The sequence below is a fragment of the Quercus suber genome, unplaced genomic scaffold (assembly GCF_002906115.3).
Source record: "Quercus suber isolate HL8 unplaced genomic scaffold, Cork oak 2.0 scaffold_431, whole genome shotgun sequence".
Taxonomy (NCBI): domain Eukaryota; kingdom Viridiplantae; phylum Streptophyta; class Magnoliopsida; order Fagales; family Fagaceae; genus Quercus; species Quercus suber.
This window is the reverse complement of record NW_027069882.1, coordinates 304,895-314,888: the sequence shown is the minus strand read 5'-3', so window position 1 is coordinate 314,888 and position 9,994 is coordinate 304,895.

Below are 9,994 nucleotides of genomic sequence, written 5' to 3'. Positions count from 1 at the left end.
TGGCACCCCCCCCCCCCCCCCCTTTATTTCTTTTCAATAGATGAAATATTTAAGACCAACCCACCAACCCAACTCAATCGTATGGGTTGATTGGGCTGAAAATTTCTAAACCCAACAAAGTTAAGCTAGGTTAAAAAAACACTCTAACCCAACCGATGCACACACTTCCCATTCAATATATATGCTAGTGTGTGCTAAATGAAATACAAAATTAACATGTGACCATTTTAAAATCTGTATTGTTTCATTATCACGTCCAAGTCCAATGCACTTTAGCATTGGATGGAAGCCAATTAGCCAAACCTATCTAATAAAAGCATGTCTCTCTCTCTCTCTCTCTCTCACATGGTCTTCTTTACGTGGTACAAAACGAACCGTACAATCAATCAATCAATCAATATATATATATATATATATATAAAAGTAGAGAGACCTTGTGTGTGGGAAAATATGAGGTTTTACCAAGTTGCGCATTCTATACAAAGAGAATTGAAATATTCTTAAGTGCCATATCAAAGATAAGAATAAATTAAATATTGACTTTTGTTTCATTTAATTCAATGTTTCAATACTTTTCTAATTAACAAATAAATATTCTTTGTATCGTTTGGTTCAATATTTCAAGACTTTTTATCCCTCATACATATACATAAAACTCTTTGTACTTTAATTCACTATTTTTATCTCTTGCACTTCTACTCCTTTATATACACATACCCATAGCCCTTCATTTCATCCCATGTCAAATACACATTGAATAAAAACAATGTTATTTACCTTCAATCTTTTGACAACACCTACCTAATTCTAACATTGTTGTTTCATCTAATCCTAACTCATATGAGTTGGCTACAACCAAGGAAGGGATGCTTGCATTTTATATTGAATAACAACAGCAATTACAATTTTGATGTTAAGGTCGAATGTTTTGGATTTGTGGGTTTTGTAAATGATGTGATTAATTGTGGGTGTTTGAGATATGTATTTTGTTTTAGAATTAAGAAGAAAGAGAAAGACACATTCTTTATCAACTTTATTCTATAATATTCCTCAAAAGTTTTTATTTTTTTATTTTTTTATTTCTCAATATTTCAATTAAATAATTATAGTGGTTATGTGTGTGCAATTTATAATTGTTGCTTTTTATGATGAATTCATTTCTAATAAAGTTCTTTAATAATTATACTATAATACATATACAACATTCTTCAAAACTATCTTACATAAAATATTGCAACATTATTCATGAATCACACGGATAACTTACTAGTTATCTAAAACAGAATACACAATAAAGGAATATATGACAAATAGGTGGGGTAAAATTGAGTTAGATATAAGTTTGAAGCTGACCTGTATTCAAAAATCAGCCAAGCATACATAGGATGCACCACATACCCATTTCAGACAATTATATCACCTAAAGCAGACCATGCATGTGGATTCTAAAATAAGGTGTACAATACACACACACATATGTGTGTAATACATGACAAGGCTGCTACTTAATTTTTTTTTTCTTTTTTGGTTAAATTGTATATTTAGGTCTCAACCTTTGACTTATGTTTTAAAATTATCATTATGCTTTAAAAATTGTTTTAAAATTAATGTTGTCATCACTTATCATTATCTAAAGAATTAAAAATGTTAAGATAGTAAACGAAATTCATGCAACTTCATTGGCTTCAGGTTATCAAAATAACTTTGGTTTCATAACTCCATTAAATACATCAACATTTCCCATCCATGAGATGACAAGAAGGAGATTTTTGATAGTATAAAATCGATTTTGAGACAAAGGTTAAAGGTTTAATTTAAGGGAAAGTTCAACTCTATTAACCATGGGTCATGAACTTGTAAATATGCGAGCAGGGGCGGAGCCAGGGGGGTCAAGAGGGGGCAACTGCCCCCTTTGACTCCTTTGAAACTTTCTTAGCTATAGGTTATGAGAAAAGCTTACCCCTCTGATTCATTAATATAGGAAAAAAACAAAATAGTATTCAATAAAAGGAACCAAAAACTAACACAACCTTTCTTAAAAAAAGCAAAAGAACATGGCCCTGTAACAAAGAGAGCAAGGAGTTACCTAACATGTCAAAGTCTTTTTATTTTTTTATTTTTGATTTGGACACAGCAGCAAAGTTAACAAACCAAAAAGAACTTTTAGCTTTGGCTTGTCTCACCTTTTCACTTTCTCACTAATATATATACTGTCATAGACTCATAACACTTTTGCCTTTTATTTTTTATTTAATTTATTTAAATGGTAAGAAACACAATAATTTTCACAATAGTTGAGTTAGTAAATTTTTACTTATTTACAATTGTATATTTATTTTGTTATAAATATTTATTAATAATTTCAAATTAATTTTGCCCCCGAATTAAAATTCTGGCTCCGGCACTGTATAGGAGGAAACGATTTGCACACAAAGGGATTTGGATTGGCTGCTATGCTATTGCTTTGATTAAAGTAGTTCAATAGTGAGCTCATTTTTTGTTACATGGAGTATTAATATGATACTATTTATCACCATAGTTTATTTGGTATAACTTATTTTTATCAGTTTATTTTTATTGATTCATTTTGCTTGAAAGATAAATTGAATAAATATACAATTATACCTTAAAAAATGAAGGGGAAAAAAAGGTGAAACTTAACCTATACGTCCTCTTTTATGGTTTTGAACCTATCTGGCTACAAATTTGGTCCTTGCATTTTCGGCCAGTTGGAGCCTAGTTCCAAGCATGTAGCTTTTGTCATTTTCATTGAGCTAAACTTGTGAACTCTCTCTTTTTCTCACTAGGAAGTAGGATCTCAGTGTGACGTAATTAATCCATGTAGCTAGCTTTAGCCTTTAGGTTAGATTTTTTTTTTTTTTTTTTTGAGAGAGAGAGAGGTTAGAACTTAGAACCTAGCTAGTCATTTCTGGCTTCAATATTAATTAAGGTAGTTAGCTGTTTATTTATTTAATTAAGGTAGTTAGCTGTTTATTTATTTAATTAAGGTAGTTAGCTGTCTCTCTTTCAAATGGAAGCCCCCCCACCCAGATGGTTGCATTTAAATCACACAAAACGATATTGAGAGTATTCTTTTGATGATTACTTCTAACACGTTCTTCTCTTATTTAATGAAGTTTGGTCCCGTTGGACCTGGAAGCTCGAACTAATTAAGTAATTAACATTTTTTTTATCAATACCGTACATTTTATTACATAAATTTTACAAATTGATGTATCAATAATTATTATAAAAAAAAAAAGTGTTTATTTTGTTGTTGATTTGATGCTAATTACATTTAGAGTATGTTTGGTTGGAAGTGGAATAGGGAGGATGGAAAAAAAAAAAAATGAGAGAAAAGTGGAGAGAGAAGATTTTTAGTGGGTGTTTGGTTGAAGGAAGGAGAGGAAAAAAATTTGATGGGCCTCAGTGTTTTCTTCCCTAGCCTACCAAAATGTTTTCTATCCAAAATGAAGAAAAAACTCCAGATGAAGAAAAAAACTAAAAACTATGTGCCCATTGCACATGGCTTTGTCATAAATTTAATAAGTCCATTACTATTGGTGAGTAATAATTCCACTTCTCGCATAATAGTAGATCTCGCTAATTAAATTCACATATCATGACTATCATCCATGTGAGAGGAGAAAACATATTGTTTATGAAATTTTGAATAATTTTCCTCAATTTTCTTACTTGCTTCTCTTATATTAGTAAGGTTGTGTCATTTGAACAACCAATTACTTATCTAATAGTAGTGGGTTTCAGTTAGTTCAATTAGTAAAGTCTCTGATGGTTATATAAGAAATTTGAGATTCAATCTCCGCTTAAACCAAAAATTGATTGGTGTCTTGGTCTGATAATAAATAGTTATCATCAGGAGTGGAGGTCATAGGTTGAAACTTTCTTAAAAAAATATATATAAATAAATAAAATAAATAAACTTATTTACTAATTGTGCTACTAAAAATTCTACATGGTCTTTTGAATTACAGTTAATAGGTGGATTAAATGATTCTCTCTCTCATATTTTTTTTTAAAAAAAAATTCTTGTTGATTTGACGCTAATTACAAAATCCCCCCCATCCTTTGAAAAAATATATATGCTAGTATGTATATTAACAAAAAGAATTTTATTCTAGCTCTGAAATTTATATACTTGCCCCCCTTCCTCAAAAAATTTACAAATTGACCCAAGAAATCCAACAATAGATGACAAGAAAAAAAAAAAAAAAAAAAAGCACATATTTGGATAATAAGAAATTTTTTTGGACAACGCATATATCCTGTCTAAGCAAAAACAATAACAACAAATCAATTACAAATCCTAGCAGAAAAAAATCACAAAACACCCAATAACCTTTAGGGCTTTATCAATTTCTCCCTCTCACATTGAGAGCTCTATGGCCTCTCAAATGACTCCACTCTCATAGCCATAGAGGCAACTCCTACGCCACATATTGATCGCTCCATCCACACATTAATTTGACCTTGAAATATTAAGACGTGCAATTAACTTACAAACTCTTGATTATAAAATCCTATTATTGTTTTTTTTTCAAAGAAAAAATTCAAATACAAATAATAATTAATAAATTAATGCTAATAATGCAACGTTGTCAACCTCTAGTATTGATATTCGAATTTTTTAAAATTTTTGAACAAAAAACTTCAAACCCCCCTAAGTTTGAATCTAATTTCGTCCCTGACATATATGCTTGCCTCAGTTTTAGATTAAAACGAAGTGTAAATGGAGTTTGTAAAGTATAAATTTGAATAAAAACTTGAAAATTATATGATAAATGAGTGAGGTAAAGTTGACTTAGATGTTAAAGTTGAATATTACATGAGAGAGAGAGAACTTAGGTATAGTACTTTAGGTGTTGTTCTTTAGGTTCCCCTCTTAAGATTTAGCCATGTGGAAACTTAACTTAAAAATACACTAGGTTCTCATGAGAAAAAATCCACATGATAGAATTTTAAAATAGGAATCTAAGGAACAGTACCTAAGTATTGTATCTAAGTTTTATTCTTAATTAAATGTGTCTTGCTAATTGAGTTTGTTAATGGTACATGCGAAGAAATATTATATGTTTAGAACCAAGGAAGAGAGGATGAGAGAGCATAGGAAAAAGTGACCATAATATATTAAAGAGAGCAAGCAAGAAAAGTGTAACCAAATCCAATACATGTAGGTGATTACTTCTATATCACAGAGAGAGAGAGAGAGAGAGAGAGAGAGAGAGAGAGAGAGAGTCATTTAATCCACCTATTAAATGTAATTCAAGGGACCATATAGGATTTTTAGTAGCACAATATAAGTAATGAATAGTTCAAATGACACCACCTCACTAAAATAAGAGAATCGTGTAAGTGTTGAGAAAAATTGTTCAAAATTTTCTCAACAATAAGGTTATGTTTGCTAACAATTTTTGTTTACTATTTTCAAAAACTTGTTTTTGGGAATATAAAAAAAAAAATGATTTTCTTATATTTTTGAAATCAAAAACATGTTTGGCTAGTTAAAATTAAAAAAAAAATAGTTTTTTGAAGAAAAAAAATACTAAAATATGTTGCTGTGGGTACCTTAGGCATGCAAAGCAACATCCTAGGCATGCTTGGCAACGTCTTAGGCCGTCCTCAGCCAGTTTTACAACGTCCTAGGCATACTTGGCAACGTCTTAGGCATGCTTGGCAACGTCCTCGGACGGAGTCCTAAGAGTCCCACATTGAAGGAAACCCCCCCCCCCCACTTGCTGCCTTATAAGCTTTAAAGCGAAGAAAGTAATGTACCATCAATTTAGTTATTCGAATAACTATAAACTGATGGAACACTACTTCCTTCGCTTCAAAGATTATAAGGCAGTAAGTGGGCGGGTTTTCCTTTGATATGGGACTCCTAGGACTCCGTCCGAGAATGTTGTCAAGCGTGCCTAGGACATTGCTAAGCATGCCTAGGATGTTGCCTTGCTTGCCTAAGGTGCCCACAGTTGCTATTAGGATTTGAACTTTAATGCTAACTCATTAAATAAGACAGATTCATTAAATTAAATTCGTGTTTTCATTGATTTTTGAAAATTAGAAACTGAAAATATCATTTTGCATGTTTTCCTTTTCCTTCACAATTTGAGTTTTGAGAATAGTTTTTGTTTTCTGTCAATTTTGGGTTGTCAAACAAACTTTTAGTCTTAAAAATAGAAAATTGTTTTTGAAAATAGAAAATAAGAGAAAAAATAGTTACCAAACATACCGTAAGTTTTCTCCTCTCACATGGACGATGGTTAAATATATTAATTTAATTAGTAAGATTCACAATTATGTGAGAAGTTGGATTATTACTCACTGAGGGTAATAGAACCATTAAATTCTCTTATAATTGTAATTTCAATGAAATAAAATATTAAAATTAATCAATTTTATTGAAAATACATGCAAATTAGCCTGACAATAAATTTAATTAGCGTCAAATCAACAAGAATTTAAAAAAAAAAAATGAGAGAGAGAATCATTTAATCCACCTATTAACTGTAATTCAAAGGACCATGTAGAATTTTTAGTAGCACAATTAGTAAATAAGTTTATTTATTTATATATTTTTTTAAAGAAAGTTTCAACCTATGACGTCCACTCCTGATGATAACTATTTATTATCAGACCAAGACACCAATCAATTTTTGGTTTAAGCGGAGATTGAATTTCAAATTTCTTATATAACCATCAGAGACTTTACTAATTGAGCTAACTGAAACCCACTACTATTAGATAAGTAATTGGTTGTTCAAATGACACAACCTTACTAATATAAGAGAAGCAAGTAAGAAAATTGAGGAAAATTATTCAAAATTTCACAAACAATATGTTTTCTCCTCTCATTAAATTAAGACAGATTCATTAAATTAAATGCGTGTTTTCATTGAATTTTGAAAATTAGAAACTAAAAATATCATTTTGTTTGTTTTCTGTTTCCTTCACAATTTAAGTTTTGAGAACAGTTTTTGTTTTCTGTCAATTTTAGGTTGTCAAACAAGTTTTTAGTCTCAAAAATAGAAAATTGTTTTTGGAAATAGAAAATAAGAGAAAAAATAGTTACCAAACATACCCTAAGTTTTCTCCTCTCACATAGACAATGGTTAAATATATTAATTTAATTAGTGAGACTCACGATTATGTGAGAAGTTGGATTATTACTCACTAAGGGTAATAGAACCATTAAATTCTCTTATAATTGTAATTTCAATGAAATAAAATGTTAAAATTAATCAATTTTATTGAAAATACATGCAAATTAGCCTGACAATAAATTTAATTAGCGTCAAATCAACAAGAATTTTTTAAAAAAAAAAATATGAGAGAGAGAATCATTTAATCCACCTATTAACTGTAATTCAAAGGACCATGTGAATTTTTAGTAGCACAATTAGTAAATAAGTTTATTTATTTATATATTTTTTTAAGAAAGTTTCAACCTATGACGTCCACTCCTGATGATAACTATTTATTATCAGACCAAGACACCAATCAATTTTTGGTTTAAGCGGAGATTGAATTCAAATTTCTTATATAACCATCAGAGACTTTACTAATTGAACTAACTGAAACCCCACTACTATTAGATAAGTAATTGGTTGTTCAAATGACACAACCTTACTAATATAAGAGAAGCAAGTAAGAAAATTGAGGAAAATTATTCAAAATTTCACAAACAATATGTTTTCTCCTCTCATTAAATTAAGACAGATTCATTAAATTAAATGCGTGTTTTCATTGAATTTTGAAAATTAAAACTAAAAATATCATTTTGTATTTTTCCTGTTTCCTTCACAATTTAAGTTTTGAAACTGTTTTTGTTTTTGTCAATTTTGGTTGTCAAACAAGTTTTTAGTCTCAAAAATAGAAAATTGTTTTTGGAAATAGAAAATAAGAGAAAAAATAGTTACCAAACATACCCTAAGTTTTCTCCTCTCACATGACAATGGTTAAATATATTAATTTAATTAGTGAGACTCACGATTATGTGAGAAGTTGGATTATTACTCATCTAGGGTAATAGAACCATTAAATTCTCTATAATTGTAATTTCAATGAAATAAATGTTAAAATTAATCAATTTTATTGAAAATACATGCAAATTAGCCTGACAATAAATTTAATGGGGGGGGGGGGGTTGCATGGCCCTCCTAGCCCTTGAGTAGTTCTGCCACTGATATATGTCATTTGATTTTCAATATATATTGTTCCATATATACCTAGCTTAGAACATTTATATTAGTCCATCTATCCATGTATAATAGAAGAAAGGTATAAAAGTTACACAATTTTGTCTAAAAATGACCAACATCAGTATGTGTGTAATTGTGTAAATTATTTACAAGTTTGCAACAATTACCGTGTAAATTTACACTAATACTATTCATTTTGCATTTAGTTATTTATTATTTCTTTACATATCTTGATAATGAAGGAAAAGAGCGAATGATGGTTGTTAACATGTTGCATATGAAAAAAGAGAGACAATTAAAAAAATTAAGAAAAATTAATATTTTAATTAAATGTAGTGTAAAATAAATAATCTAATGTGTGGTGTTCTGAAAAATGAGTATGTAAAATAGAATAATAGATTTTTATACTAAAATAGACAAATTTTTTTACATGAACTGATGTGAATGCTCTAATGCAGCTCATTTAGATCCACATACCGTTCGTGGTAACATACCATGTGAATTTTTTTAAATTTGATTGTACCATTTATTAATTAAATGGACCGATCAAGAAATATGGTGCTGGATTAGAAGTGAGACCACCTAGGATGTAGGCCAAATAGTGAATTGACAAGTCCCCATATAATGGACATTGATTTCAGGACGCATTTTTTGGACCAATTTTTTTTTTTTTTTTAGAGATAATTACAACATGCTGCTAACCCGCATCTCGAACCATTTCTCCCTAAACCCCCAACCACTTTGTACATGGGAAAGTGTCAATTCAGCTACAAGGCCTTTAGCAAAATTTTCAACTGTACTAAACACTAATAAATACCAAAATAAATAAGTAAATAAATCAAAGTAATAAAAGAAGCTTAAAAAAACAAAAGAGAAATTGAAGAGAAGCATCTGATTTAGTTATTTTATGTTTGTGGCTTGAACCACCTCCTTCTCTCGTTGTTTACTTGTCTTTAAAAAAAAAAATTCAACTTTGTTTTAGTAATTATTTAGTGCGTATGAGATGGGGATTACATATATTTGGGAAAATAGTTAGATACTCAGACTTTTAGACACCTACTTTAGCATGAGTTTCAATCAGTTCAATTCGTAAAGTCTCTGATAGTTGTATAAAAGATTTGGGGTTCAATTTCTGCCTATACTAAAAACTGATTAGTGTCTTGGTCTAATGATAAATGACTATCATCAGAAGCAGACGCCATAGGTTGGAATTCTCTAAAAAAAAAAAAGACACCCACTTTAGCGCAATAAATAAATAAATACGTATGTATGTATGTATAGTCAATGATTGGGTTTGTTTCTACAAGAAATTTTATCTATGACATTTTCACAGTATTTTTACAACAAATTATAAGTGATAAGTTGTTACCGGCTGTTATTACTGGACAAAAAAAAAAAAAAAAAAAAAAATCAATGGTGGGTTCAAAATTAAAAGGGCGTTAGTCTCTCCCTAAAATCCCCCTCGTCAGGCCGAGGATGAGGTGGTCCTCGGTGTGGATTGGGAAAAAAGGCTTTCCCCAATTCAGCCTAACAACAAAAAATGGCCTATGCACCTCGGCTTGGGCCTTGGGCCTGTTTCATGATGGGCCGAGGCTATCAGGCTCATAGGCCCCACAATATTATATATTATATATATGAGATGAGTTCAAGTTACACCTGGTGTAACTCTAAAAAGTTACACATTTTTTAAACCATTGGATTTAAGTAGATCCAATGATTAAAAANAATCAATGGTGGGTTCAAAATTAAAAGTAGTAAGTAATAAGAACTTATCA